Source organism: Elephantulus edwardii, unplaced genomic scaffold (assembly GCF_000299155.1).
Source record: "Elephantulus edwardii isolate Elephantulus edwardi_28Jun2011 unplaced genomic scaffold, EleEdw1.0 scaffold00099, whole genome shotgun sequence".
NCBI lineage: Eukaryota > Metazoa > Chordata > Mammalia > Macroscelidea > Macroscelididae > Elephantulus > Elephantulus edwardii.
In genome coordinates, this window is record NW_006399849.1 from 12784279 (window position 1) to 12790230 (window position 5952).

The following is a 5952-nucleotide window of genomic DNA, read 5'->3' on the forward strand; positions in this document are numbered from 1 at the left end:
CTGGAGAGGGTTAAACCGGGTGGCTCCTTGGAGGCAAGGATTCTGAGGCTTCATCTGACATACTTAGGACATGTTGTAAGGAGGGACCAGTCCTTGAAGATGAATATCATGCTTGGGAGGGTGGAGGGACAGCTTAGGAGGGGAAGGTCCTCTATGAGATGGATTGATTCAGTAACTGGGGTAATCGGGATGGGTCTATCGGAGACAGTGCGATTGACACAGGACAGAGCAGAGTTTAGGGCTGTTGTACATAGGGTTGCTATGAGTTGCAAGTGACTCGACAGTACATAACAACAATAATATGTTTGCCTGGTTTTGGTATTAGAGTTATGCTTCCATAATAGAATGACTTGCAGCATTCCTTCTTTTTCAATTTTTTGACATATTTAAGTAAAATTGGTGCTCAATCCTCTCTGAATGTTTTGTAGCATTCAGCTGTGAAGCCATCTGGTCCAGGACTTTTCTTACTGGGAAGTCTTTTTATGACCTTTTCAATTTCTTTTGTGATGAGTCTTCTATGTTTGTCCTTGTCAATCTGGGTAGGACATGAGTTTCAAGGAATTTTTCAATTTCCTCTAGGTTTTCAAATTTATCAGTATAGCTTTTCATAGTATTCTGATATTATAAATTTAATTTCCTCTAGTTCTGTTGTGCTATTACCTCTATTATTTCTTAATCGAGTTATCTATTATTTTGTTAAGTTTGCCAATGATTTGTCAATTTATGGACTTTCAATAAACCAGCTCCTGGTCTTATTGATGGTTTCAGTTATTTTTCTGCTTTCTGTCTCACTGAGTTTAGCTCTTGTCCTGTTAATTTCTTTTCTTCTAGAAGTTATAGTATTAGATTGTTGTTCTTTTTCTAGATGATGAAGGTATTGAGTTACATCATTGATTTTTCTTCTTTCTTCCTTTTTACGTGTGTGGCTATTGCCCCCTGAGGACTGCCTTAGCTATATCCCAGAGGCTTTGGTATGTTGTATTTTCATTTTCATTTGTTTCAAGGATTATTTTATAACCCAATCATGTTCTATCTGAGAGTCATTTAGCTTCCACAAAGATTATTTTGGAAGATTTATGCTGTTGTAGTTAATTTCTAATTTTATGGCATTGTGATCTGAGAAGATACTTGTAATGTTTTTTAATTCGTTGAGGCTTGCTTTGTGTCCTAATATATGATTGATTCTGGAGAATGTACCATGTGCACTTGAGAAGAAAGTGAATTGAGTTTTATTTGGGTGCAATTCCCTGAATATGTCTATGAGGTCGAGTTGGCTGATTGTGTAGTTCAGGTCTTCTGAATCTTTGTTGAGTTTCTTTTGAGTTGACCTATCCTTTGGTGATAGTGCTGTGTTGAAATCTCTTACCATTATTGTGGTATTGTCTATTCTTTCTTTAGTTCTATTAACTGTTGTTTTATGTATTTTGCAGGTCTATCATTTGGTGCATAAACATTGACCAAGGTTTTGTCTTCTTGATCTATTGTGCTTTTAATCATATATAATGTCCTTCCTTATCTTTTATGGTGGTTTTCATTCTGAAATCTATTTTATCAGAGATTAATATTATCATTCCTGTATTTTTGAGATTGCCGTTTGCTTGGTATATTTTTTTTCCCCAGCCTTTATTTTTGAGTCTGTCTTTTTCTTCTTTTTTCAGATATGTCTCTTGTAGATAACATATTAATGGACTTTGTTTTTTTAACCATTCTGCTACGCTTTTCCTCTTAATTGGTGCAGTTAGTCCATTCACATTGTGTGATTATTGTCAGGCCAGGTTTTACTTTTGCCATTTTGCTGTGTTTCTTTTCCTGGGTCTGTGAACTTTCCTTTGGAATCTCCATGTGAAGAACTTCATTTAAAATTTCTTGTAGTTTTGGTCTTTTCACAAATTCCTTCATTTCCTTCTTTTCTGCAAAGTATTTAATTTCTCCTTATTTGATGGAGAGCTTTGCTGGGTACAGATCCTTAGCTGGCAATTGTTTTCTTTCAGCTTTCTGTATATGCCTTCCTATTTATTGTCTTCTAGCTCGCATGGTTTCTGTTGAGAAATCCAAATTTAATCTAATTGTTTCCCCTTTGTAGATGACTCTTTGTTTTTTTCATGCTACTTTTAGGATTCTATCCTTATCTTTCAATTTGGAGAATTTGACTATAATATGTCTTAATGTTTTTCCTTTTTGAGTCTAGTCTGTTTGGAGTTTGCTGTGCTTCTTGAATGTGGATTTCCCCATTCTTCAAAATACCTAGGAAGTTTTCTTCTCATACTTCTTCCACAATCTTCTCAGTGATTTCCCTGTCCCTCCCCTGTTCTGGAATTCCAGTTATATGTGTGTTATTCCATTTCATGTCATCCCACATGATTCTAATGTTTTCTTCATTGTCTCATCTCTGATTTTTCTTCAAGTATGTTTTTAGTGAGGCTCTTGTTTCCAACTCACTGACTCTATGTTCCATCTCTTCAGTTCTATATTTCTGTGCTACCAGTGTGTTGGCCACTTCTACCATTTTGGTCTTAATATTCTGGATTACATTTTCATGCTTTTTCTGTCATTTCTAGTACTGTGTTGACCGTATTATCTGTCTTGTGATGATTTTTAAGTTCTTCTACCTCTATATATTCTATCAATTCTTCTATCTTTTGCATTTTCTCCCATAGCTCTTCAAATTACTCTTTGTATGTTTTCTTCTGGACTGTTATCTCAGGGGTATTTGCCTTCTTAATTGTTTCATCCATTTTTTGCATTTTTATTTTCATACCCATTAATGTTACTCCTCATCAATATATATTTTTTTTGTGGACTGTTTTTTCTAGGGCATTTGCTTTCTTAATTGCTTCTTCCATCATTTGCATCTTCTTCTGTAGCTGTACAAATAATACCACATCAATATATTTATTCTGGTTCTATCTGGGATATACATGGGTTTGTTTTTTTTAAGAGGTGAGTTATTTTGTTTTTCATGATAACTGAGGCAGACTGCTGCTTATTTGACTTGTGATTCTTTACGTAGTAGATGTTAAGTTATTGTAACTGAATGGAAAACCAGGAAGCCTTGGTTTTCCCTTCAAGAACTCATCTGCCACCTCACTTGAGCTCCAGCTGTCCTGCTCCCTTCTGCTTGAGCTTAAGGGGTCCCACGTAGTCCAGCCAAACAGCAGTGATCCCCCAAAACACCTAGTTTATAGTGATCCATGGCTACTGATGATGCAGCAGCTCTGGGATTCCCATTCTTCTGGTACATAATAAATAAACATAGACATACAAGACTTTTAAACTTTATTGCTTATGTAATTTTATATATAAAATTTTTATACCAAATTCATAACTGGAATGCTATTTTATCATTCTAGAACATTTCTTTAGTTGGAATCTTTCTCTTAAATGGCTTTTTAGTTATACATTTCAGTATTTGTATAAAATTGGAATTTAGCTTGCTTACCATGATGCAATATATAGTGGGAATCTTCACACAAAAATAAAAGTTGGGGAAGAGCTTTTTAGAACATAGTATCTGGAGTAACCACTGGAAACAGTTTCTGTTTCAGAGCACTTGTCCAAACAGTAAACGAGACACAAACACACACCCCCATTGACTGGTCTTTTTATTTCCTTTGTATACATTGGACTGCTAGGAAAACAAACAGATTCGTCCTGGAAAGAGTTAAACCGGGTGGCCCCTTGGAGGCAAGGATTCTGAGGCTCCGTCTAACATACTTTGGACATGTTGTAAGGAAGGACCAGTCCTTGGAGAGGGACATCATGCTTGGGAGGGTGGAGGGACAGCGCAGGAGAGGAAGGCCCTCTATGAGGTGTATTGATTCAGTGACTGGGGTAATCGGGATGGGTGTATCGGAGATGGTGCGATTGGCACAGGACAGAGCAGAGTTTAGGGCTGTTGTACATAGTGTCGCTATGAGTCGCAAGCGACTTGACGGCACATAACAACAACGGGAAACTCGACACTGACTATGGATGACAACAGAAGAATCTATGCTTTGCATTGTTGTGTTGGAGAAGGGTATTGAATATATCTCATGCACTACCAAAAAAACAAACACAGATTCTTTTCCAGTTCATGAACATGATGATTAGGTGTTCATGCTTTTGTGTGACTTGTGCCTCCCTTGAACCTTGTTATAATGTCGGCACATTACCTGTCTGACATGGGAGGAGGGGGATAAAGGACAAACATGTCTTGGAGAAGGATGCAGCCTAGGTGTCCTTTGGAAGGAAGGACAATGAAACTTCATATCATGCACTTAGGGCACGTTGCTAGGAGAGGCCTGGGAAAAGGATATACTTGGAAGGGTGGAGGGTCAGCAAAAGAGGAAGACCTTCAATGAAAGGGATTGACAGTGGCTGGAATACCTAACAACACAACTGACTACAAGTCTCACATCTTTGCTCAAGCCTCCAGTGCTAGAAGACCACGCTCTTACTAACAGGTTCAAGATTTAACTACCAGGCACACAGCAGTTCAAAGCAGCTTGTTAAGGGCTGATTGCTTTTGATAGAACTTTCTTTTTTCCACAATTGGTTTTGTAAGTTTCCATGAGAGGGAGCTCATGCTTTTAAATTACTGCCTTGAATTGGAATGTTTAAATTAAAAGGTATCAACAGCTCTAAGATACCCACATGGCCCTCTTTACAGTGGCCATTAGTAAGTGATGTTGGTTAGGCTATGTCCCAAAACAAATAACTTCTACATTATTTCTATAAGCACAGAAATATGCAAACCTGGAGGAAGGTGGATTCTAGCAGAAACTGGCAGGAATGTCAGGATTACAAAAGTTGAAATCAAAGGAGGTACGTCCCTAGAGTCAGCACAGCACAAGAGGGATCTTTCCACAGCATAAATGCCCTGAACACAAAACCAAAAATAAGCAGCCTAATGCTTATCCTTGCAGCTCTCCAGGGGCAGACTGCCTCATCATTCTCACACAGGGCTGCTTGTGTACTCAAACTACCTACTTTTTGGTTAGCAGCGCAACAAAATTCATTTCACCACATTCTTTCATACCTAATAATCTGGCTGAAAAGACATTTCCCTTCAAACAAACCAACCAACCAACCCTCTAAGATCCTGTGCTAGAAAACACAATTCTGCATAAGCATCAAAGTATAAAAGGGCAGCCCTCACCCACTCGCAGGTCAAATTGTTGGTTTGCACATAGTTTATGCTAAGCCAACAAACACCAGGGATACATAGCCAGCATCAGAGCCTGTAAAAAGACCTCAGGATCCAAGGTCTATGATTAGAGTTGTAACTAGAAAACTGCTACTCAAAATCAAGACCAGGCTAGGGTATTTAGGAAATGACAGTGGTCCCCAGACTGCTCCTGTTATTGGAGTAAAGGGACTCCACTCATGCAAGGCTTGTTCCCATCAAGGTTGGTTGGCAGGCATTTCAGATCACCTACTGGGGGCCATTTTCTAGTGCCAGTTATATAAAAATGAACAAGAACATAAATAAACTGCAAGAGAATCCACCAGCTGCTCTCGTGAGAGAAATATGGTCAATCCCCTTTTCCTTGTGATTTGCAGCCTCTGAAAACGCAATGGAGGGTCAACTATGAACCAGTTCTAACTCGATAGCACAAAACAGCTCATGGACGGTGCATGTTTAGTGAGAAAACCTTCCACTTCTTTACAGCCTGCTTATTTAATCAGTCTCAGCTCAAGCAGCGTCTCCCTGTAGGAAGTCGTCTCAAACTATTATCTATAGGCCAACACAGATCCTCCATCCACCAGGCTGCCCTGCTTCCCGGTCCCACCAGGCTGCGCTGCTTCCCCATCCACCAGGCTTCGCTGCTTCCCCATCCCACCAGGCTGCCCTGCTTCCCCATCCACCAGGCTGCGCTGCTTCCCCATCCCACCAGGCTGCCCTGCTTCCCCATCCACCAGGCTTCGCTGCTTCCCCATCCACCAGGCTTCGCTGCTTCCCCATCCCAC